The sequence below is a fragment of the Phoxinus phoxinus genome (assembly GCF_949152265.1).
Source record: "Phoxinus phoxinus genome assembly, chromosome: 5".
NCBI classification, from domain to species: domain Eukaryota; kingdom Metazoa; phylum Chordata; class Actinopteri; order Cypriniformes; family Leuciscidae; genus Phoxinus; species Phoxinus phoxinus.
In genome coordinates this window covers 37,856,737-37,883,800 of record NC_136880.1, presented here as the reverse complement: position 1 = coordinate 37,883,800, position 27,064 = coordinate 37,856,737, and the positions used below count along the sequence as shown (strand labels likewise).

At 37.3% G+C, this 27,064-nt stretch overlaps 1 protein-coding gene across 30 annotated transcripts in view; it reads right to left on the bottom strand.

The window, feature by feature from the left end:
* Window positions 1–27,064, bottom strand: part of mbnl1 (muscleblind-like splicing regulator 1) — a 72,299-nt gene that overhangs the window by 41,451 nt on the left and 3,784 nt on the right. For 6 of the 30 annotated variants that reach the window (XM_079614470.1, XM_079614472.1, XM_079614450.1 and 3 more), the window contains exon 1: window positions 11,512–11,660. The gene's annotated coding sequence lies outside the window, so the exon portion shown is untranslated. Of the gene's footprint in view, window positions 1–1,489; window positions 1,936–2,344; window positions 2,571–11,511; window positions 11,661–14,998; window positions 15,134–27,064 lie in introns of those variants that run through there. The other 24 variants (XM_079614446.1, XM_079614471.1, XM_079614451.1 and 21 more) reach the window with 12 other exon arrangements.

The following is a 27,064-nucleotide window of genomic DNA, read 5'->3' as shown; positions in this document are numbered from 1 at the left end:
ACTCCACCACAATCTGAGATACAGAATGGATCTTTATAATGTCGCTTTGCAATTCAGAACTGAAGTGCTTCTGATCTGGAATCAGGCAAGATGTGAACGCTCAAAAATACTGATTATATTCACTCCAAATTCAGCAGAACCCAAATCAGCATTTGTTCCATGCATGAAGGAACTGGCCTGAATCTGGGTGGAGTGCTCGATCAGAAAGGTGTGCGGGCAGCAGAGATGGTTATCTAAACCACAGCATTACATCGTTTGACTCAGACGTGTGTAGGTGATGATTGCCATGTTGGAAAGGGTTGAAAATAGTATCATCACCATGGTTACACAGCACAAAGCCCTTCTACCCAGTAACTCAGAAACATGCACGGTTTATAAACCCACAAATGTTCTGCAAAGCTGTGAGAATCGAAAAGGTAGAAGGTTAACGGTTTTCAGCATATTATTTATTAACTATTCAAATGATAATAGTTCGGTATGATAAGACTTCGAGTTTTATTAAAACATGAGTGTTTTTCTACAACGCCCTCTAGATGTTAAGCGCATAAACATCTTGACACATTCAACATGCAGTCGTCATCAGACATATTTCATTGGTGGCATTAAAGACAGCAGGCATCATTAGCATGCAAAAGCACAAAGCATTCCTTGGCAAATGAAAGTCTAGCATCTGAAAACCACAGAAAAGCAGGAATGTTACTGAGACAAAAAGCAAGAATACCCTAGGATAAGATAGGGGGCGAACAATGCAGGTGCAATATGTTTATCGCCGCAATAGTCGCATAATAGGGTAACAATTTATTTTAAGGTGACGTAGTTCCACTTTACTACATGTACTTACTATAGTACGTATATAGTAATTATGCATATTTACAAGTAACTAACCCTAAACCAAACCCTAACCGTTAACTTTGTAGTAAGTACATGCAGTTAATTAGTATTACTCAGTACTTATTTGAGTAATTACTATGTAACTACGTCACCTTAAAATAAAGTGTAACCTATAATAGCTAGCATATGGGATTAAACCACTTACAAGAATCTTTTTGCATCCATGATTATTCACCGTTTACATTGCTAATGCAGAATTCTGCTAAAAAAAGATTTAGAGCAAGTCTGAACAGAATCGGGAGTGAATTACAGAGAACTAAAGTGAAGTGTGCTTCCCTATATAAAGTTTCCATGTGCTTATTTTCTTGACACTTTCACTTTCTCAACTACAGCGTGCCGTCGACAAAACCCGAAGACTTGGCGCCAGACCACCCCAGACATATTATTTGTTTATTTTCCTTCCTCCTCCTCCAAAAAAAAACATGATCTTCAAACAACTGAAACAATGGCTTTAATCACACACACCCGTCTGTTCACAGCGACGATGTTCTTTTCTCATTTTCATATTTTGAAGAGTCTGCAGCACGGTGAAACAACAACCCGCCTATGAAGTGCCCTCAAAGTCAGCATAACCTGTTCTTAAGCAATCTTTCCTTACATGTTTACGTTTCCCTTTAGCGCAGGAAAACCGCCGCGAGCAGCCGACGGGCAGACTTGCGAGAGCTCGAATCCATATGTTTCTCTCTGCAGTGAGAGCGTGTTCAGCGTTTACTTACATGACTGCATGGAAGAGTGACGCACTCAGACAGAAGTGAAAACCTGCGTCAACATCTCTCTCCCCTCTCTTTTCCCTCTCGCAGACAGTTACGCTCTCACACACACGCCCCTGTGCAGTCCCAGGGTGCCTGACTGGGTCCTACCGCTCTGAAATCTAGCACGAGCCATATTAGGAAACAGCAGTTAAACATGTCACACGTAATTTACATGTGGGGGGAGTGGAAAGAAGCTCTCGGGCTCTTACGACAGAGCCCGAGAGCGTATGCAAAAAAAAGGAAAAAGAAAAAACCATGCACACGCTGGTACGCGCATAAAACAAACAGAAGGGAAGTGAGACCCGAGAGGGGGGCTTAAAAAAGGAGAAGTGCTCTCAGGCTCAACAGTTAACCAATCGCACGGTTGCCACTGTCTAAACAAGTAGCCGGTCGCGGAGGGGTGGGGGAGTACCTGCGCGAGGGACGTTTCCTGCCAAACGCACACGCACAGATGCAACCGCAACTTTTAAGTACGCGGAAAAACACTGCTGAGATTTGTTTGCAGTCCCCGAGACATAACAAACTGCAGTTAACCACAAAAGCACCCTATAAAGTCAAAGGCAGCCCACACACGCACAGAACAACCCCCCCATCCTCACACAGCAATCGTGCAAAAGTGGTGCAATGCTTCAAGCCTCGGCTGTTAGAACAGCGAAAGAGAGACAGACAGGAACGTGAGTGCGAGAAAAAGCAGTTCTTACCTCTCACATCATGATTACTATTGAGTGCGCGTATGTGTGTGAGAGATCAGACACGGGTGGCAGGCCGCGACAGCAGAGCCTCAGGCACCGGGTGGACCATTCTCAGAGAGGAGGAGAAAGAGAGAGAGAGAGAGACAGATAGAGAGACAGAGCGCGTGTGGCTGCTGGTTGCGCCACTGTGTGTGTGTGTGTGTGAGCCTGCGAGAGCGAGAAACATCAGCACTGCGCAGAGCACCGAACTCAAGCGCCAATCACGCTCACTGGAACCGCCCGCCCACCCACACAACCAGGAAGTGCTGCTGCTAATGCTTTGAGTTCCTCACCAAAGAGAGAAGAAAATGAGAAGGGGAGGGGATAAAAGGAAGGAAAGGGAGGTAAAGAAAAGAAAACGAGTGTGCTTGTGAGATTACATCGTGCTTTCCCAGGAGCCTGTCTGCGCTCGACTCCAGACTGCAGTGGGACACGCATACACACACAGCTGTACACCTGGTGCATTGTGCGACAAAGTTATCAGCTGCTAGGAAAGAGAAGATTTGGGCTTAATTTGACTATGAATATGGGTTACGGTCATTTCAGGAGAGAAACATATCATCACAGTGGCTCTGCATGAGGTGTCTTTTCCCTTTAATCGCTTTGAAAAGCGTGATATATTTACACCATAAGCTATTTATTAAATGACACAGAGGAAAAGTGGGTTGCCTTAATTTATTTCACTGATGTTAATACTAACAAACTCCCACATGGCCGGGAATTTAGAGTCTCTTCAAACTAAACAATATTTTCCTGGAGGGCCATAAAGCGTTGAAACTGGGGTGTTAATTCATTATCTTCTGAATAATAAAAAAAATGCTTTATAGCATTATTTGCATACTTGAGCCTCGCCCAGCAACGACTGCGGTTATGACTGCATCCGACTACTGGAAAAATGGTACATGGCTCACAATGGAATAATTATAATAATAAAAGACGATCAGCTTTTTGTGTGCAAAAGTCATAGAAAAAGTAAACCTTGCTGTTGTCCACACATACAAAACACAAGGATTGTTTTTTTTTTAGAATTGATTAGAGATTCACTTACGCAGACGGTTCAGGGATATGTGAAAAGCTCAGGTGTGTCCTGGGTTCTTTTAGGTTTACAATCAACGGCATGTGCATTTACTTTAATTTAAGTTTTAGTAATTTTGTTTTTGTCATTATTTTCTGTCACTAAACTAAAGTATAGGCAGCCGAATTGTATTGAAAGCCCATTTTTCCAGTGGTGGAGTATCCCTTTAAACTTATTTCACTTACGTTTTTTTAAGTTAAGTTTAGGTTGTTCCATCTAATATTTATATTCTATTGTATTTCAGCTTTATTTCAATTAACAAAAATATATTTTTTAGTTTTAGTTATTAATAACAACACTTTACATACAGTTATACATACAGTACACATAACTAGTCTTTTAGACAGATGTTTGTTTTCTATATCTATTATCAACAGCCTCAGAATCACTTTTAACTACATTTATCAACACATTAGAACTAAACTGAATATTCATATTCATAACAGAAATTAATATTCAATGCAGCTTGAGCTCTATGTGACATGCTGTTGCAATTAACAGATAAAATAATTTCAACTTGGCAAGTTGTCCCATTATGCAGTTGGACAATTTGGCCCATTTTGCAGCTCATTCAGGCCAAATCTGTTGTTTTTAAGTGGCATTTCTGCCTAAATGCATGTATATAAATTTAAAGGTGGGTTTATCTGAAAAAGTTTGCTGATACTAGTGTTGAAAAAAAAAAGTATAATAATTGTAGAGAAACAGAAAACAATAAAAACATTAAATAAAAGCATGAAAAAATTATTGCAGAATGCGGAAAGTGAAAACTAAATTTTCAAAATTTCTTTATGTCCAAAATAAATTTATATTGATAATTTGAGAAACTGATCTGGAAATTATTTTACAGATAAAACAAGGTAGAATATATACTAAGTGCTTTAAACAAAACCCTAAGTATCTTTCGAATATTTGATGTCAATAATCTGGCAAACTTTGGCGACTAAACTTAACTAAATGAATGAAGTAAATGAAAGACTTCTGCACCAGTTTAAACTCAGTTTAGAAATGTTAATTAAATTCAGATTGGAACCTGCATGGGCTCCATGTAAATGTGGATTCTGTAACATTTGTCATGCACATTTATACCATAAATATGCATATGCCTATTTTAGCATCTACCATAGTTTCAGATTTGTGCTTGTATCTTATGTGTAAATAATAATAATAAAAACATACCCTTACTTGAATATAAATGGAAATAACTTTTGTAAATTCTTGTAAAAAGTATACTTGTAAAGTTGATTTGCCCATGTCTAGAAATCAGGGTGGTTCACCTAATAAATGTCGGTCATACACAATTGCCACAGCAATAGTTACCGGTACCTAATAATTTAAACCAGTCATATGAACTACACTAGGCCTGATATAAAAATGGTTAGCCTGTTTAGGTACCCTCTGGCTGGCATTAGCAATAAATGTATGATAATTTATGCTGTTGACTCCAAGACCAAGGGAACAGTCCAACTCTGGTTTATATTAACAACCAGACACACACATACACTCTCATTTCACTCTGCCTACCTCTTTCCCCATTTCCCTCAACTGACCGATTCATTCAGATATTACGCATAGGGAAAATATGTCTTATCCAGTCATTCCTGTCTTCTTCCTTTCCGTATACTTTCGTGTCCTCATACTTTTAAAAGGTTGTTTTGGTATTAAGACTGAGTGACGATAGTGGCAAAAATAGTCCCACAGTAAGAGAATATGGTCATACTTTCCACTGAAATGACTTTCGCTCGCTCTCAAGTTGTATGACATATGGGACTCTATTAGCAGACTGTTAAAATGGCCAAACACTCTCAAGTTTTGCATCCGCATAAGTTTACACGTGCATTTCTCTAAATGACTGTGTATGAGTGAGCAGCAGTGTTGAAAAATAATTACAGCTAAACTACAGATAACTACTGTAGCTACAAGTATCGATGCTGGTGACTTTTTCTAACATCTTAAAAAAAAAAAAAAAATCAGTAACCCAACTTTACTTTACTGTTTTCAAACCAGTCAAGCTTTGAATATTGTAGCACTGGGAAGTCTGATTCATTTCAGTAATTCAGGTTTTTTTCCGCAGTGATTCATGTAAATAATCATGTAAATACTGAAAGCTCCTGTACAACACGAAACTTTCGACTTTAGTGTTATAAGAGTAGGGGGTTGAATAAAAGTATGAATTTCTTTCAAAAACTTGTGAATGGTAGTGTGTATTTATAAAGATATTAAATAGTTACAAGGTAGTTTTTGTGAGTATCTTGAAGCGCAGCTCGCTACTTTTCCAAAAGGGCAGCTTGACTCTATATTAATAATATAACTACTTTATATTATGATTATCTTGTAGTTTGGCAAGCTACAGAGTACTTTCCCCAACAACACTGGTATGGCGCACACACACACGTACACGCATACACACACACACACACACACACACACTAAATGGGGCCATTCCATAGACGTAATGGTTTTTATACAGTACAAACTTTATATTCTCCCCCTTACACTAACACTACCCCTAAATCTACCCATCACACAAAACTTTCAGCATTTTACATTTAAAAAAACCCTTTAATTACTTTATTTTTATACCAGATTTACAAATGAAGACGTCCCTAAAGGGTTTATTTGAGATTTTGGCCACTTCTGGGTTCAAATTATTCCTCAAAATATAGTTAAGTATAGGTACACACACACACACACACACACACACACACACACACACACACACACACACACACACACACACACACACACACACACACACACACACACACACACACACACACACACACACACACACACACACACACACACACACGCACACACACGCACACACACACGCACACACACGCACAGGTTTTTAAACAGTACAAACTTTATATTCTCCCCCCTTACACTAACACTACCCCTAAACCTACCCATAGCAAAAAACTTTCTGCATTTTTACATTTAAATAAAACTTTGATTACTTTATTTTTATACCAGATTTACAAATGAAGACTAAAGGGTGTTTATTTGAGATTTTGTCCAAATTATTCCCCTAAATATAGTTAAGTAGGTAGGTAAAACACACACACACACAATGAATGCATATTTATGTGGACCGTGTTTTTGTGTGGAATCTGTATGTGAACATAATACGGTCTCTAACAATTTATATCAATAGATAAGTGAGTTAAAGCCCGAGCTGAATGAGGTGACCTGATTTATGTTGGTTTGGCTTCATGACATCAGAACATTCACAGTTTTCTTGACCTCTCTTCGCCAAATACACTGACTCACCAAACAGACATCTAGACGCACACATGATCGTCAAACACGCATTCAGAAGGAATTTTCTTACTGCTATCACACCGATGTGCTCCTCTCTCTCTCTCCACCCCTTATACCATCTCTCACAGGTTTCTCTTCAATGCTTTACCATTTACAGCTTAAACATGTCTAAGCAAACAAGTTAAAGAAAGGAGTGAAAGTGATTGGGCGAGGCTGTTTACACAGTAAGTCAAAGTAATTGGGTTGGTAGTTTTTAGTTTACTGAAAGAGCGTATGTTGGTGTAAAGTGCAAAGTAGAAGTCTGACTATTGATATAAATATTGTCTGACCTGCACTAATGTTCAAAAGTTTGGGAGAGGTTTACAGGCCATTGCACACTGAGTCCGAAATTCGCATCCGAAATTTTCGCACGTTAAAAAATAAATACGACCTCACGTTATGTCAATCACGCTTGCACACTGCCTCCGAAACTTTCGTCCGTCATAAAAAAAATCGAAACGGGTTCGATTTTCTGCGTTTTTCGCATCCGTAACAAGCAGTTTGAATGGTCTTTGAATGGTGCTTTGACAATTCAGAGCCACCAAATCACGAATATGAAAAAACGCATACGAAAATTTCGGACTCAGTGTGCAATGGCCTGTAAGAATTTCAAAATGTAGGTCATGCACACCAAGACTGCATTTATTTGATCAAAAATACAGTAATAACAATAATATTGTGTTTACAATATTTAAAACAAATTTAAAATAAGTTTTCTATTTTCATATTTTTACATATTTTTGCTTTGTGAGACACGAGTGCAGTTGTCAAAGATGTCCGTCTAGCGCATGTTTACATAGAAAACAATGGAAAAGGTGCAGAGAAAATATGTTCTATATGAACGATTTGCGTCGGGTGGTTTGTTACCTCCACGTCGTGCATTAAAATAGTTTAATGCACAGCTAGCCGTGAATTATCCCGATTATACCATGGTCATTTGCCAGCATTTACAACTTAAAGCTGTTATTGATGTTTGCAGTGCAATATTTGTCCGCAAGGGTAAAAATTACTGTTATTTTCATCAGATACTCGTTAGATTGAGCATTCTGCCCGCTTTGAATCAGACACAGAGATAAAGTAGTGCATAAGATTACATTTATTTGAATGAATGAATTATAGCATTTATTTGAATTAATTATAGAGAGAGCGTGCGAGAAAGGGCATAAAAAATTTGACTTACCAGCCACTGACTGTGTTTTTTCATGATACAACTGTAAAGCTGCTTGCTTTAAAGCATTATATTGTATAAAGTGCTATTTAAATAAACGTGACATGACTTGACAGGAGTGCCGAATTGTAGAGCTGGTGCAAACATTTCTGCATCGCCTGGGGCGGCGCTAGGGCTGGCTAAGGGGGCTTCAGCTCCATAATGTTTTTAAAGCCCCAAATATTTTGTTACCTTGTCTTTCTCATAGAGCAAAATAATTAAATCAGAAAAACAAATGTGAATAAGATGACAGCAGCTTTTTTTATTTATTACATTTTGCCTTTACTCATTTCCTTGATTCATGTAGAGAGAATGTATGCATACTTAAAAATAAAATATTATTTGTAAATAGTTTAAATTATTTCACTAATACAAAAAGCCTTTCTTTTTCTTTATTCCCTTAAATCGCTTTTATAATTAATTAATTAATTAATTCCTTTAAATAAAGATACCCAATTTTAGTTTGGGCTAAAGCCCGAATATCCACTGACCTTAGAACCGCCCCTGTGCATCGCTATGATCAGATGCTTTCTTAACTGCTGTTTTCTCACAGTCATTTTTTGTTCTGTGTTTATTTTGTTATCGAATGGAGTATAATGGGGCCTTTACACCACATCCACTGGGTCTGGCTTTGCTCAGCCCGCCACATTCGGCATGGTGGTGTGGAGAAAAAGTCCCTGCTGATGTTAAACAAAACATTTGGAGATCACGGAGTTACTCATGCAGCTTGTGTGAAACCGGGGCCATTTTGAATTGTGCAAAATATGAAAGTCACACCTGTACATGGTGCAGAGACAGGAAGTTCGCCTTTTGAACAGGAAATGAAAACCATGAGGAGACAAAGACAACTGCGGCACCGTCTTTATCAACCTTCACGGGGCAGATCATTGCACGACGCCTCCGTTTGCCTCATTTTCTACAGTAGCTCCCGAATATGTGCCAACAAAGTACAGACACACACACACTGAACAAAAAAGCTCAGTGTTTTATAGCGATGCCTGTTTCTCTCTCTCTTTCTCTCGTCTCAGCACTGGTATGTGTCAGGATACTGTAAATTGTGCTGGCTGGTGGATGTGAACTCTTGCTGGGTTAGAGAATATTCTCGTTACTCAGTAAGTCTGGACACCTCTGTACAGCTCATCTCGCCACCGAATACCCTCATATAAACCCTGCAAACCACACCCTCTCTCTTTCCGTTCGCTCACATATTTTATATCTCAACACATTATCTGCACACAGCTACTCGAAGCTAAATGATCTATTAAATTATTCAGTAAAATCCATGCTTTTCGCCATATTAAGGCAAAGATGAAGCTTAGAGACATCAGCTATCATCTGAATAACGTAAATGCGGTGATGTTTCGCATGTCCTTGATAAAAGCAGCATTGTGCTGGCCTACTTTACTGATTTATCGAAGGCATTTAGGCCTTGAGTTACCAAAGCACCCAAACTAAAGCAGTGCCCTACATCAAAATGCTATAACCACTTTTCTAGCAGAATTATCTTTGATGATACAATAATCGGTTTGCAAACACTGTTAAAGGATTTCTCAAGCTGCCGGTTCATTATTTAGCTCTGAATAATCTAAAGCTGTGGCAAACGGAAATGCTAAGACAGCAAAACGTAAGGTGTTTTCCAGGTTTACTGATCTCAGGGGGCCTATCTACTCATTGGTAGCAGCACAGATGCTTTTTATACAGCTAAATGTATACAGTTCTGTTGCGCAGCATCTTATTTGACAAAAAAAAAAAGTTGCAATGTTTTGTTGTAAATTAAGTGTTATATTTTCAGTTGATTGCATTTTATAATCTTGATTAAATAGTTAAAGTTTAAATAAATTTGTATTAAATCATAAAACACAGAATAAAATGTAAAATACTGAATTTTGTGGGCAAATAAAATGGATTTCACGGGGCCCTAAATTAAAAGGTAGCTAGTTAAAAGGTAACAAGTTTACATGTTTACATTCATTCTCAAGGTCTAACAAATATGTGGAAAACATTTCCTTCCCCATTAATAGTAAATAAATATTGTAATAAATATCAATATCGTATGACATGGAAAAAAAAAATTGTGATAGTATTTTTGCCCATATCGCCCAGGCCTGGGTGAGGCAATAAGGTTCTTCAACACATTATATATTGTTCTTTAAGTACTACAACTATTTGACATTAAAAAGTTAGACCAAAGACTCTGGACTTACAAAAAAAACGTCACAGTTGCTTAATAAGGAAACTAAACGAGTTTCACTCGCTCAAACTGTTAAAGCAGCGAGAAAACAGGAAGTTTGTGAGCAACTGTGAGTGAGAACTAAGTTCTCAGTTTGCAAACGTCCTCTTTTGGAACACACAGTCTTGCAAAACCTAACAAAGCCTAACACTGTTTGACCCAACGTGTGTTGAGAAAGAAGCATTTCATTTACTTTGAGAGATGTGTTGAGACTGAGAGAAACAGGAAAAAATGACAACAGCTCTCAATGACTAAACAGAACGGCTGTTCAACTCCTCCCGCCAAATATTATCAGCAGCTACAGATGTATCGCACTAAACAAAACGCAAAATATCACGTCACACCTTACATAAACACCTCTCAAGAGTGTCCTAAAGAGAAAAACAGCTGAATGCACTTACCGGTATACACTTTCGAAGCTCTAATACATTGAGGCAAATTCGCCGGAGTGTTTTACACGGCCAATGGCGTTTGGCAGCAGATGCACACCCCTGATTCTCTTGAAACTGACTTTAAATATATTCAGATGAGTTGTGGAGCAACATCAGAGGAACGTGAGCGATTAGTAGCTATTATGACTCTTCAACAAAGTCCAGCAAATTCATAAAATGGAAATTTACAAAGTGCCAAAGAAAGACATATACGTAAAAGTCCATGTAAATAGTTTTCATACCAGGACCTGCACTTTCACGAGACAAAGAGACACAAGAGGAAGCGATCAAGCATGTTAGAATACATGCTATAAAATTATTGCAATTTAAAAAAAAAATTATGTACATTTTAAAGTGTACAATAAGTAACCTTACCATACACATCGAAAAATACTGTATATTAATATATTTTAAAATATGAATAATTATACTAATTGCATCATATTATAATGTAATAATTACTAAATGTATGGTATTTATTGTAATATTTATATGGTTATGTTTATGACCTCTAAAATATATAGTGACCAAAATGCCTGAAAAATATATCATTTTACGGTCTGGCTAACAAATCAACCATTTATTTGTTGTTGTTGTTTTTTTACCATAAATTACAGTGTACAGTATACTATATACATTCTGTATACATCAACAAATTACTGAAACCCCCTAACCTTAAATCAGCAAACAACTAACCATTTAAAAAAGGTAAAAAATATACATTGCAGTGTGTAATTGTGAGTATTTCTAATATATATATAAAATTCATTACGAAAAGCAAATTTTTTCCAGATATTCTCTCTCAGTCATAAAAATGTAGCAACAGATGTAAACAAAACATTTTCAGTAAATGTGTATATTTGATTCTATTTGCATTTGGTTAGTTCTTACCCGTGTGTGGTGCGAAAGCTGTATCTCCACTGAGAGCGAGACAGGAACTCACACATGGGTCACCAGCCAATGTGGCTTACCGCAATGCATTCTGGGCCAGATACTAACGTATGCCCCGGTGTGTCACAGTGCACAACCAAGCAGAGAGTAGCATGCATGCAAAACACTGCATTAAGATCTGTAAGTGTGTGTGTGTGTGTGTGTGTGTGTGTGTGTTTATGGTTTCAATGTGTGATCACATGATAAAGCACGGACTGAAGCAACTGTGTGTATGTGTTTAGAGATCATTCTCTCTATCGCCATGGAAACCTGCTTTTATCTTATTTGCATCTGGGTGTACCAGCCGCAGAGAGAGAGAGAGAGAGAGAGAGAGAGAGAGAGAGAGAGAGAGAGAGAGAGAGAGAGAGAGAGAGAGAGAGAGCTGTGTCATTTTCACCCAGAAAACCCCACTGCCCTCCTCAGAGACTTGAGAAGTTTGCCATTGAATCCACACTCGTTTCTCACGCGTTAACACTTTCCCCGAGCGTAGTGAAAACACGGCTATAATCCTGATACTTATCAAAATCTCATACTAATTTACTCGCCCTAAAAGTCAAACCTTCAAAAAAAGAGGAAACATCTATCATACACTGCTAAAGATAGCCTTGCACAGGAAGAGGCTTGTGTTTGCTTTATACAGAAGCCCCGAAAAACTATTTGAACGTGAGTCACACTTAAAAGTTTCATTGCATTTGATAACCAAGTGGAACACATTATTTGAAAACCAACTGTAAAAAACTTCTTCTTGTGAAATGTTGTGCTTGCTTTAAAATAAATGCCAGCTGGTTTGAATTTTCTATTATAATGCAAAGAAATGCATTCATTGTTTTAGTATGTAAAACAATGTATGTGTGTGTGAAAGCATGTACTTGTGTTTGCATGTGAATTAGAATGCATGCATGCATTGTGTGTGTGTGTGTGTGTGTGTGTGTGTGAGGTTACTTGAGGTCTGCAGTTCACTCATGCCAGGTGTGTTATCTCAGACGTTCCACATGACTGAGTCGATGGTAGAGCTCTTCTAAACTCACTCACCTGATCCAAAAACACTCACACGTCTCACTAATGCAACCCCTCGGGTGTTATTTACACTAATGACAGTGAGAAAGAGAGAGACAAACAGATTCAAGGCTAGTACCGGTATATTCATACAAAAAAGCCTCCATCCTAATGCCATTGAACAAACTTTTTGAGTTCTTATGATGCCATAGAAAAAAGTTTTCAGGTTAGCATGTAACAGCATTCCCAACCTAGTTTTCTTCCATAATGTGACGCATTCTGAGTGAAACAAATTATTCAATTAGAAAAAAATATTGTAGGGCTTTCATGCCAGACATAAATGCAAGTAGATTGCCATAGACCATGGAAGGCTACTTCACATCTTCATTTTGAACTGGGAATTTGAAATCCAATGGTAACAGCTACGATAATCAATGGTTTTCTGAATTTCATGAATTTTATTTCTTCAGTACAGTGTTGTTATTATTAACTAAAACTAATAAGAGCCATTTGGTCACTTTAGATTAGGGTCCAATTCTCACTATTTACTAATTATTAACTACGACTTTTGCCTCAAACTCCTAAATACTGCTTATTAATAGTTAGTAAGGTAGTTGTTACGTTTAGGTATTGGGTAGGATTAAGGGATGTAGAATATGGTCAACTAAAGCTGTGTATGTCGCCAGTGGCTGACGGGTTGGTCGCTAGTGAGCGTTCCCACAACTGGTACCTAGTAATGTTTATGAAAGACATTCACAGATGTTATTCCATGTTGTAGACAACAAATCAGTTTTCTTGCCGTTAAAACAAACATTCTGGAGGTAAATGACTAATATATATGAAATCATATTAGTCTGACCTAGTCAAGCTCCACATCTGTGGATCTAATGGGTAGAGGGATAGAGATATGGGAAGGGTTAAGGTGTGGTTGGACCTTCTAGCTCCACCCATTACGCCCAGTTTATATCTAGAGAGGGCGAGCTGGACGTCCAAAGCGGGAGAGCTGGACTTCACGCTCCACCCCTGGCTCTGCAGTGAGCAGCCTGTCGAGCCGAGAGCCATGGGAACGGTCGTGGCCGGTGGAGCGAGTGTTAATGAACGTGCCACACCGGTCTCCAGTCCCACGGAGGAGATCCGGAACGATAAAAGTGACCACAGTGAACGACGAGAGAGGACCAGGCCTGGACTTTATGTTGGTGCTGTATTTTAGTTTATTTACTTTCAAACTGTATTTTAGAACTTTACTTTCGTTTTGTTCTTAGTGTTTATTTTATTATTAAAGTTTAACATTCACCCGTTCCCGCCTCTTTCCCTTATTAACAAACCCTGCAACAACAGGGCTTAACTGAAATAAGTTTATGTGCAAGCACCAACATTTCTAACTGAAATATAAAATATCATATATAAATATAAAATAAAATATGAAAATATAAAAATATCAGTAAAATGTATTTAGTTTAAATAATAATACAATTCCAATAAGTAAGTTAGTTTCAATTATGCTATTTTGAGGACCTTTTTAAAAAATTCTCATGATGCCACAGAACTGTTATAAACATTCCATATAAGAACTTTTTCAAGTTCCAATGACAGTGGATTTCAACCACCAAAAATATATATATTTTAGCATTTGGTTTAACTGGAAAGGTGCATATCTGTTATAAAAAATAACTAAATAATAAGAACTATATAGTTTTTTTAGTTGCTTTAAATTATTTTAATGGTTTTGTCTTATTTTAAGTCATCTTGAGGCCCCCTTGGAAGTTTGTTTAGGTTCCCTAGCTGGCCCCGGCCCGTGGTTGCGAACCATTGACACAGGAGAACGTACTGTAGGAGAAACTTAAAGTACCTATAGTGCCATAACAGAATCTGTGTTAGTACTTGTTATGGAATGGAATAACTGTTTATGTTCCCATGATTCCAATGAACTTCCTAAGAGAAGCAATCTGTGGTTCTTGAAGGAACCAGAACAAACATGGCTTTCCAAAGAACCATTCATCAACTGGTAAAACAGATGCATGGTACTTAAAACCAACACACTGTTCTGAACCAATGACGTAACAACAAAAATGCATTCATTTTAAAATAACCATTATAAGTATGTACAACAACAAAATTGTGCAGATTATAGACTTTTCTCTGCTGAACCGAAGGTGCTTATAAGAACCTTTCGAGTGATGCAGAGAAAGACAAAAAATGAGGAATGAAAAACGAGGTGCATGGAAAGGAAAGGCACACATGAAGAAATGAACCACAGAGAGTAAGAAAGCGTGCTCAACACACAATGCCTCATTTCAAACCTTTCCGTGCTCACTTCTAACCTGGCACGTCGCTGAATATCAGGACGCCAAATATCCTTAGCTTGTGAAATACCCATTCCAATAGCTTTCCCGAGCCACAGAGGGACAGGAAGTCCTCGTCTAGCCCTCTGAGTAACGGCGCACGGTCTTACCTGACTCTGAGCCGCTCGGATCCAGTCCCGTATGTCCTCTCTGCTGTCTGCCGACAGGAAGCACACACAGTCCGTCCCTATTTACAGTCCCCTGGCACTGCAGTACGGCTCACAGCTGGTGCATTCCTGCCTCAGCTGATGGAGAGAGGAGAGATAGAGAGCAGACACGGCAGGCAGGGAAAGAGGGAGAGAAAAGGAGAGAGTCAGAACGCAGTATGAACGTGCTGTACAAATCATCTCCTGTGAATGTGAGGTCAGCAGATGCTGATCAGCCAATCAGAGTCCTGATCTATAACAACTTGAGCTAACTGCATAATGTATTTCTTTATTATTTCATCCGTTTGATTCAGGAACAGAAGCATTGATTCGGAGCAGAAACATCAGCAGTTATTGATATCTCGCTGATGATACCTAGAGCACCAACTATTATGTAACAAGGCCATTTTCTTGTCCTAATGTCGGTTAGTCATCACTCAAATGCAATTAAAATGCAGTTAAAGACCAGATGACTTCATAATTGGAGTTTTATGGTCCATATAGTCCATGTCTGTGAGTTTTGAGGTCATGGATATGCTAGTGCACTAGTACAAGTTGACAAAATAGGCTTATCTAGCATTCAAGAATTTCTTTTTAAAATAAATGAATACTTTTATTCTGCAAAGGTGCATTACATTGATCAAAAGTGCCAGTAAAGACATTTATAACGTTGCAAAATGTTTTGCACTTTTGAACTTTTATTCATCAAAGTATCCTGAAAACAGCATGACTGTTTTCAGCATTGAAAATAATAAGAAATGTTTCTTGAGCAGCAAATCAGCATATTAGAACATATTTTGAAGCATCATGTGACACTGACGACTGGAGTAATGATGCTGAATATTCAGCCTTGCATTAGAGGAATAAAATTACATTTAAAGTATATTAAAATCAGTTAATTTTTAATTGTAATAACATTTCACAATATTTATTTTTTGTGTTATCTATGCTACCACATTTATTTCTGATCAAATATATGCAGCCTTGGTGAGCATAAGAGGCTTCTTTCAAAAACATAAAAAAAAATGTTAGCGATCACAAATCTTGGAACAGCGTACACTTTTAGTATATTATGCGCATTTAAAAGAATGGCCAAAATTATTGATGACTCATTTTGTTTATGGGGAGATGCAAAATGATGCAAAATTTGACCAATAAAATGCTTTCTTGACCAATTATTATTATAATTATGAGATGAAAACTCATGGATTCTTTTATGAAGTGTCTGAACCAGAAATTATTACTTTCTATGGCAACGCTAAAAGCTATGTATAGAGATGATTATAGTAATTTATATCTATTAACATTCATAAAGATTTGTAACTTGGGTGTGATGGTAAATTACCAATTAGTTGTTTAAAGTAAAAAACCCACAAAAAAAACATGTATGCTAGTCCAATAATTTATTATATTTTTTCTATTTTGCTCATTCTTTTATTAATTCAATAGAACATAGCTATATATGTATTTTTTAATATATATATTATATATAAAGATATATATTACATAATTTTCTATTAAAATAAGTCATATTAAATAATGAATTTAAATTATTTAACCATTTTAATCATTTCAAATAATAATTCTTATCCCAATAAGAATTATTATTTGAAATGATTAAATAATTTAAATTAATTATTCTGGGACCGCCCTCAATGTCAAAATGTCCCACCGACGTTCTAATTTCAATATGAAAGATGTCAACACAGCATTTACAAAACTTCTTGGGTCTTTATTAAAAAACATATTGTGATATTCTATACAATGTTGAACAATAATGAATTCATAAAATTCTACCAGTGTCAATAAATAAAACAACTGTGTAAAAAGAATGTTTATTTCCAAATAGTTTCAAAAAATGCACTAACTATCATAGCACACAAAACTTCAAAGCTCCAGATGGCTGTCTGAATCATCTCAGCTGTTAGGATGCGTTTGATTATGAATTTATTCGTTTGTAAATAGAAAAAAGGATTAGACTGAGGGAGGGAGGGAGAGAACGAGAGGATACCAGACAAGACTAAGCTGTCTCGAGGATACACATTTTTTCATTCTGACATAATCGTATTGTTCACGCTCTCTTGCTCCCAGACGATCACTCCTAGCAAGTTAATGAACGGTACATTTGTATGTGGTACACGTCTGTTAATGCCAAGCTCTCTTCATTCTTAAAACCATGATGGTCTCAGCGCATGATGTCATTTGGGCTTGGCCAATTAGATTAAGGACAAACACACTGAATAATAGGTACACTGATGGGCTGCTGTGACTGGTCAGATCAATCTAGTAGTGCTCACAGGCGCTATTTTCTGTTCCTCAGAGGTCTTTAAAGGGGTGGTTGATTATGATTTCACTTTTTTAACTTTAGTTAATGTGTAATGTTGACATTTGAGCATGAGAAACAACTTCTGCAAAGTTACAACGCTCAAAGTTCAAAGCAAAGGGAGATATTTTCTTTTACAGAAATCGCTTTTTAAGGACTACAAAACGCTGGCAGGGACTAAAATTAGCTTTTTAATAGGTTAGTGACATCACTAACATCACACAAATTTACATAAACCCCGCCCCCGGGAACACGATTTATAGATTATCATGACAGATTATCATGACAGAATATGCTAATCAATGACTAGAAGATAGTTAAGTCCACATCAGCTACATATATTCATTAACTAACCATTCAGAAATGTCCTGTTGAATTATACATGTTGTCATTTCTTCTTGAGTCTCTCCATCTTTGTCCGACTCCAGTTTGAACATAAAAGGCAAAAACGTTTTTGAAATCGGAGCTGCTAACACACAAGCTGTTGTAGCTCCGCCCTCTGTGCCGGGAGCAGCAGCTCATTAGCATTTAAAGGGGCAGACACAAAATTGTGTGTTTTTGCCATAGACTGTAAACAAATATGGACGTAGTGTCCGTGACGTCACCCGTAGGTTTCTGAAGAGCATTTTTGAAGCCTAAAGTGGGCGGAGCCGGCCGTCGCCATCTTGGCCTCGCGTCACCGCTCGTCACTCCCGGATAACAGAATATGGGCAAAGAGGCGGAGCTGAGGAGCCGGGCTATCTGAAACCACGCCCACCTAGTGCGACGATATGGAGTTAGCTCCATGGTTAGCGCAGGCTTGGGAGCTAATGCTATATGCTACTCACAGTAGCAAGTCTGCGACTGCACAGGGGCTCGTGCTAAAGTGACAATGACAGTTGATGATTAAAATCAGAATGCCAATTAAAAAGGTCCTGTTTTTGCCCTTTAAATATTATAATAGTTAAAAGACATATCTACAAGTGAGACTGTGTATCGTGATTCTGTACAGCTGTTCTGCTAGTTGAAATTTTATTATGCAGTAACTTTACAATATTACTCCGAGAGTGTGTGTGACCGTGATTATGTGCATACATGTCAGTCACTCTTTTATTACAGTCTATGGTCCGTCAGCGCGGCATCGCTCGTCAAGTTCGTAGAGAGCTTTATTATTCAGTCCATTTTAAATTCTGATTTTGGCCGCCTCTCAAATGGGTCAAAACATAGATATATTACCTATGAAGTTCAAGTAAATGCGCTAGAGATCCGCACTCATTCAAGGATGTGCATTTATTATGGACGGAGAAACACAGACACCTGCAGGATTTCGTCTGACGGGACATAAGCATGTTATAATCTGTTCCAGAGCAACGGCACCGCAGAACGAGTGTAGCCTTTATATCTATAGACGTTTTTAAATCTGAAAACTCCAAAAAGCAACGAAATTCTCAGACATTCATTAGTGCATGTTCACCGAGGAGAACAACTGGACTACAGCGCTGGCTGTTCTCTCGAACGATACTCGACGATAACGGCGGAATCCAAAGCCGTGGGCGAGGTAATGGGTGTATTAAATTAACGTTATATTAAATATTCCCGAAAAAAGCACAAACACAGCAGAGATGGCAAGTTCAGCAGCTGGAATTTGCTGAGATGAAGTGACGGCTAACCGGCTAGCATTTACATCAGCAGGAATCCACCTGTCACTCAAAAGTGGACACACCCTTAATTTTGCAGAACTTTAAATATTAATCAACTAAACAGGTGAGTTATAAAAAAATGCACCCCCCTCACAGTTGTTATGAAGGGCAAAAATAGGTGTATAGACCAAAGCCACAGAAAGAACCAGGCTGTAAACATGTTTTTTTCTGCTGTAAAGTTGGGCATTTTAACATGCGGGAGATACAGATTTGACTCCATTCTGCAGCCAGCCTCAAGCGGCCAGTCGATGAATTGCCGTTTAATTCACTTCCGTGTTGGTTTCAAGAGAGAGACGGGGAGGTTGCCGCTTGGTTTTTGCTCACCCTCAAAAAGTTAAAATTTTAACATGCTATAAAACATTTATCTGTGGGGTATTTTGAGCTAAAACTTCACATACAATCTCTGGGGACACCAGAGACTTATTTGAAAAGGCCATTATAGGACCCCTTTAAATACATAAATAATAACGAATACACTTATAACACGCACATTATATACAATTTTAGACTTTGAAAACACTGAAAAGTTGCATAAAAGTACATTGTTGACGTAAACGTCAGTAAGAATTGGCCAAAATTCGTTGAAGTGTGATTTGAATTGGCCACACCCCAAACCTCAAAGAAAGTTTAATTGAAATGACAGGAGGAGGAGTTTACTGAACTGCAATGCAAATAAATTAAGTGTTAATCCACCAAACATTTATACAGACAGAACGATATATAGAATGATAGACATAACGATAGAATAAAAGGGAAAATGATAGAACGATAGATAGAACGATAGAACGATAGATAGATAGAACGATAGATAGAACGATAGATAGATAGAATGATAGAACGATAGAATGATATAATAGAACGATAGAACGATAGATAGATAGAACGATAGAACGATAGATAGATAGAACGATAGATAGATGGATAGATAGATGGATAGATAGATAGAATGATAGAACGATAGACAGATAGATAGACAGAACGATAGATAGATAGATAGATAGATAGATAGATAGATAGATAGATAGATAGATAGATAGATAGATAGATCACCTTTTTCAATCAAATTAAACAAGTTACAAGGCCATTGCATTATTCACTATACCAGGGGAGTTGCCATTTGTAGCCTAACAACCACAGGATACAACATCACCGGACTAAAAACAAGAGAGAGAGAGGGGGGGGGAGTGAATTCTCTCAGGCACTGGACATAATTATACCCTCATTGAGCCAATCACATGACAGCGTCTGAAAATAGCAGAGGGCCACGCCCAGACCGAGCAACAAACGCCTTCTATTGGGATGTCATTATCTGCTTATAGGATTCATGCGAAAAGATGAGGGAGAGAGAGAGAAAAGGGAGGGTTAGGAGAAGAAGAAAAGGGAAAAAACAAAACTCCACAGACCTGAGTCATTACCACTGAAGGAAGAAGAAGGAGTAGTAGAAGGAAGGCAGGATGGAGAGAGAGAGAGAGAGAGAGAGAGAGAGAGAGAGAGAGAGAGAGAGAGAGAGAGAGAGAGAGAGAGAGACTAACACTTAAAAACGAATTACCATACACTTCTGGGCAAAAAAAATGGGCCAAGCTCAAAATGGCTGAACAGAAAGTTTTTAATTGTCTTAACCACAAATTATTAGTCAGCAATCAAAGACAGAAATACGTTTTGAGGAAGTTGTGTGTGGACTGTGGAGTGATGCATCACAATGAAACAAGCATTGTGAAAGTTGTATATGGTGATGCTCCAGAGCGGTGTCTTCGAAAATCTGCTCAGAAATATACCGGTAATAATAAATGCATACCACAGAGAAGCATGGAGGAAGAGTGTCATTATGTGGGGAGTCTGGAGAATATTGCAGAATTTTTTGTTTTCCACAAATTAAAAGTTATCATCAAAAAAGGAATGATTTTTCAACAAGACAATGCTTCTGTCCAAATTGCAAAGACAACCAAGAAACGTCTTGAGAACAAGTCCATCAGGCTTGTTCGAACTCGATCGAACTGGGAGACATTTTTCAATCATGCATAAACAGTTTGAAGCCATTAACATTGAGGGGAACAACTCTTCTTCCTGTAAAACGCTATCTGCACGTTCCGTTCTAAGTTACTTTATCTACAGTGTTGTGCAATTCTTGCTAATTTGCTGACCAGTGATGTGTGATTAAGATAGTTAAGACCATTAAAAGACCACTTTTGGCTTGGCCCAATTTTGTTTGCCCAGGAGTGTATATAAGTTCTTTGTCTTGTGTTGTCTATGCTGCCACATGTTTTCTAGTCTTCGTTTTTTTTTTTTTTTTAATAAAAGTTCTGCAATTAGATCCTTCTCCTTGTTTTGCCTGACCACTCCGTGATTGTATATAATATATATAAACGCTGTTTAGGGGTCCAAGTAAGAAATGACTTAACGTTCAGATTCAGAACATTACTTAATTACTCAAATTATATATGTTATAAAATTAAATATATTTTGAAAGGTATATCACATTATAAAATATTCATGAGTATAATATAATTACATAATAATATTAATATTTTCTTATGGTTTATATATTTTTTTTTTTTTGACTGATTTATTTTAAAGGTTAGCATTTTTTATTAAAGTTTGGGGCTTGTCTTATTATAGATTAAAAACCTAATTAGTGCGATTTTATTTTCTAGCAATAAACATCAAATAAATGAAATCGAAATATACAAAAATAGGTGTCAGGGTTGTACATTTTGCTAAATTAAGCTGTCAATCAGTAGGTAGTTTGAAACTATATGTTGGTTTATAGTTATTGATAAATTTACATTTCCCATGAATTAAAGAAAAGCATTTGTTTGGTTAACTTACAATAACTTAAGTAACAGGGTTGAATGGCTAAGCTTTATGAATGCGAATGGAATTAGATCATTGTCTTTCGCAAAACGCTGTTGAAAAGGTCCAAATGATGTTACTTACACAGCATAAACAGCTTTGCTGATTACAGTTGGAGCGATCTAGTAGTTTCATCACATCGCTCGCTCTCTATATAGAGGGTGTGAGAGACGAAGAGAAGTGAAAACAACAGGAAAACAACAGCCCACAAAATAGCTGAGCTAAAGACAGTTATTTGCGCAACCCACACACTGAGACACCGATGCTTTCATCACACTATGTCCAAACACACTGTGGGTTTAATAACGCAGTGACATCACCTGTGTGATCAGATGATGCAATGTGTGAAATTTCTACTGTTACCATCCATGCCCGAGGGCAATGAGGTCTACAGATCTTAACAAAAGTCCAGTGTAAAGTTATACGTCTACATTTAACGCTGCTACTACAGTCTGACATAAAAAGGTTATAGAACCAAAAGAGTGTGAGAGCCTAATGTCATAGTAGAACCTTTTAATGTTCCACTAAGAAATCTTTCTCTAATTCTAGAAAATCTAACATCTAAATATTTGGGTGATATAAAGAACCCAGAAACCAATATGTTCTGCAACAAACTATTCGAGTCCAACAGACCATCGCGCAACAACATTATACAACAAACAGTGCAGGATCAGCCTTTTCCTGATCTGATGGGGTGATCTTAAAATGTACCTTTAAAAGAATAAACAGATTAAAATAGATAGGCCTAGCCATTGTGTTCTGTCAGAAAGACAATGTATTTTTACACTGACAAGAGATGTTTTTGGCAAATGAACGTGTAAGCTGAGGGTGAAAATTACAGTTCTTCCTTAAATAATATGCTTACCTCAAGCCATATTTTTATTTCAAATTGCTTATGTATAATATGGCTTCACAAGCATGCACAGTGGCCCTAAAAATACTTTGGAAACTTACTGTAGGTCATAATTATATCAATGAATATCACTTAAAGGTGCTCTAAGTGATGTTGGGTGACATAACTTCTTGTTGGCATTTGAAGTATTGTCAAACAAAACGGAGGCTAGCTAGACCCTCCCTCCTCCTGTTCTGGAGCAAGGTTCACCCCGCTTTGCAGTGTTAACCCTGCATTGCGGAGCCAAACATGCGCAGAGTGAAACGATACGCTGCCTCTTATTCACAAGCTTTGGGAAGTCACTGAAACACAGCAAGTCGTATAGACCAGTGATTCCCAACTAGGGAGCCGCCGTCTTGCGAGTATATTCACATAAGCGCAATCATTCTAAGTGAACATAAACAGTTGAGAAAGAAAAGCAACATGTATACTGGATACGTGCGTCAGGAAGCACGTAACAAAGCAGTGCTAATAAACGTGCTGCTCTCTATGTTATTAATGGTTAACTTTTGCAACTTTAATTGATTCATCTGCATTTAATTTTTAAAATGAAGACTATCCAGTGTTATTTTACATTTGATTACTGTAGTATTACCTGATTAGCCCTACTACTCTTAGACCAACCTTTAAGCACTTTATTTAATTTGTATTTTTTTTCTGTTGTATTTATTTGTGCTCTCCTTTGTTTATTTGTTCTCCTTTTATTGCTGACTATTTGCTTGTCTTTTTTTTCTTCTTGTCTTCTTGTGCTATTGCAACAAAATTACAACAATTGCAACAAATGCATTAAGTGATTAAACATTTATGTGAGATAGTTGTAATGGTAATTGAGCAATGTTTATATACGAATAAAAGCCTACATTAAAATCTGTCATTACATATAAAGTGATCTCTTCCGAAAAATTATTGATTGCCTAGGCTTTCAATGGATGGGCAAAAATTTGATATTACAAAATATCTATATGACAGTGAAGTATATATCGCAGTTCTTCCTCATGGTATCAAAAATGGTATTGATTATCAATACTTTTCAAGGTATTGTCTCGAAGTTAGAAATTCCAGTATCATGACAACACTAGTGTTGGGTGCCACAAATTACTGAAAAATTTGAAAGGGTGCCGTGACTTAAAAAAGGTTGGGAAACACTGGCATAGACAATAGTTTCAGCGTTTGAGTAGAAAAATGTCAAATGGTGACAAAAAAATGCAACAATTGGAGTGAAAAAAAGACAATTTCATTCATACCTTTATGGTCCAAAAAGTCAATTGAGGAAAAACGTACAATCCGCAATATATAATAAAAGGATGCGCAATGCTAGGGCCTTTATGTAAACATATCTGCGTTTGTGCGATCAATGACACTGAGACTGCAAATGAAGACATTAACCCAGGGTTTAGGAATGTACAGTGTGAAACGTGAGCTTGCTGAATTAATTGTTAACCCCCGGGTAAATTATGAGCAATGTAAACCGTGTTTCTGTTTACCCATGGTTTAGACCGACCCACGGTAGCCTATGTGTGAAAAGCCATAAAGTGTACAAATTCATTTTTATCTTACTTTTCTATGTAGGTTTATAATTTAAAGCAACACTAAGGAAGATTTTTTACCTTAAAATAATGTTTCCAAAATCGTTTCAGCGGTTCATCAAGTCTCAACAGGGTGAAAGGCACTTATGCCTTCGCTTTACGGTCCTTTATCTGCTATAACCACACACTGTAAGATTGCCAGATCGGGTCGCGTTTCTGTAGTTCTAATGAGACATAAAAAAACTACAAATTTGGCTTGCTTTATGTCAAGCGTTACAATAGTCATTATTTAGTTTTTCTTCGTTTCTGATGTCGCAATACATCATACTTACATGAAATCCTGCAACATACTCTAACTTGTCTGTGGACATCGTTTATTCCAAAGCCGGTGCTGGATAAACAGCGAGCGTGCGTGCGACAGTATGCTCAATTATTTACAACAGCAGTAATGGACAATACCGCTTCCATCCTGTAGGGTGACCGCAGAGGAAAAGTTCCTTGGTGTTGCTTTAAACTGATTTTTGTGAAATATTTGTCTTGAAAAATGTCTAAATGAATGCACTTGATTTGATCTAATAATTTCAAAGTGTTGCTTTAGTGTCTTTTTAGAGCCTGTGTAGTGTGTCATATATTATCTGTGATCTCTTATTGCTGATCTGGCATATCAAGGAATATATTTTTCCTTTTTTTTGTAATTCTTGATAGGCTACCTATTGTTTTAGTAGCCCAACAGCTCTTACTCTTTATGGTTAAGTATGCAAACGTTTACATTTTTATGATTATTATACAAATAAAAGGATCTCTAGCAATTCTCAAATGAAATCCACTCTAAACTGAATGCCGAGTTAGGTTTTAGCTGTGAGTTCTGTCTGATATTATTGCTTACTTGCAGAATCAAGTCGGCCCGTCAGTCACATGGACAGCCTCACTATTGATAAAGCTGACAAATGAACAAGCTTCACAGAAATAAAATCAGGATTCTGTGTTTCTGCAAGGAGAACCATTACACGTGGATCGAAGGCCACGGGCTCAGCAGAAGAGGGATTTGAAAGAGAGAGAGAGAATGAGGTTTGGGGGAAAGATGCAGTCTGGTGCGTGACTGCTCTCTCTTTGATTTTGCCTGATGGATGATTGATTATTAGTGGAAAGTGCTGTGGAAATTCACAGATGTTCTTTGATTTCAAGCAAACTGGGGTAGTCGTCTGGATCCCAAATTGCATTTGTTTCTTATTCCCAGGGTCATGAACTTGACAGCTACTGACAAAATAAAGAGAAATTCAAATAACACGGCCTCTCTCTCCCAACCTATTTATCCTCTATTATTTTATCTACTATTTATATACCTATTTTATCTCTTTATTTTTAGTAGTACTTTTAAACAACAGTACATTTTCATTTTAGGTAATGTGACTTTTAAAGTGCCCAAATTAAGCTTTTTCGAATACGTTTCATGCACATATAGCTGTTTGCGAATGTAAAAGGTCTAATAAAGTTAATTAATAAAATAAAAAAAATGTAACAAAAAGAAAGTTATTGTCTCCAAAAAGAAAGAATCGATTCTGAACTATCAAAACAGGTCGTCGGCAATTCCAGTCTCACTTCCTGTTACATACCTACGTAACAATGTAACAAATTCGCATAATATCAGCCTATGGTCTTCATTGGCTGCCTATGAACAACGTCTACTTTGACCAGCCGTAGTTGTAGCTGAGGTCTGAGCTGTTTTTCAGTGCTGTGCATTCACTTTGCATGCACTTCAAAAGGAATAGGACTCGCGCTGGAATTAATGCGGTAAAACCGACGCCATTGTTACTCTTCGTATCATTGTGTATCAAGCGCTGAGGAAGATCCGGTGCTGAAACTTGGATATGGTAATGGACGTTTCATTTCTGACGCTCACTGTAACCGGTAGACCAATCACAACAGACTACGCCATCTGACCAATCAGAGCAGAGTAGGTTCTCGAAAAGGAGGGGTTTAGAGGGACTGGATCTTCGAACAAACCATTTTCAGACTCTTTGAGAAATGAATTGATGCTGCAATGTATATTATGATAAAAAAAATGTTTTATTAATCTCAATCAATCAACTTTGTCATTGTAATATTTTATCAAAGTGTAATATTTTTTATCTGCCACCACAAATAAAAAAAACCTCAACTCATTATATTATGTTTGTTATTTGCATGGGCTTTTTTTGAGTTTTACTTGCACCCAAAAGTTGAGATAATTTTTTATTTATTTCATTGGTTCAAATTAATTGGACAAATCAATTTGATAAACACAGTGAATGAAGCTTTGTTGACTTAAATCAAAAACGTATTTTTTACAGTGCATTTTGATGAAACATTCAAGCCCTTGGACATCTGAGACCTTGCATACTAAAATATCTCTGCCATGCTAGTGCAAATTTAGTGACATTTGAAATGAAAAGCACATTAAAAATCACATTTTAGCACTTAGAGCATTCGTAAGAAAAAAATAACATTTATTCCTTCATTAACGGCCCATGTTGTTTGCCGTTGACCCCTGCATAGAAATGCTGATGCACTCAAAGTCCTATATTTAGACTTTATTAGCAATATTAAATTCCACCTCAGATGCTTTCACCACAACGTCTGGAAATAGTTCACAGCCACTATTAGCGTCACAGTCATGTGCATAAAACAGATAAATAACCTCAATAACTGATTTCTCCAAAGGCAGGCCATAATTAACGAAGCAATCATTTAAAACGAGACAGAAATTATTATGAAATATGA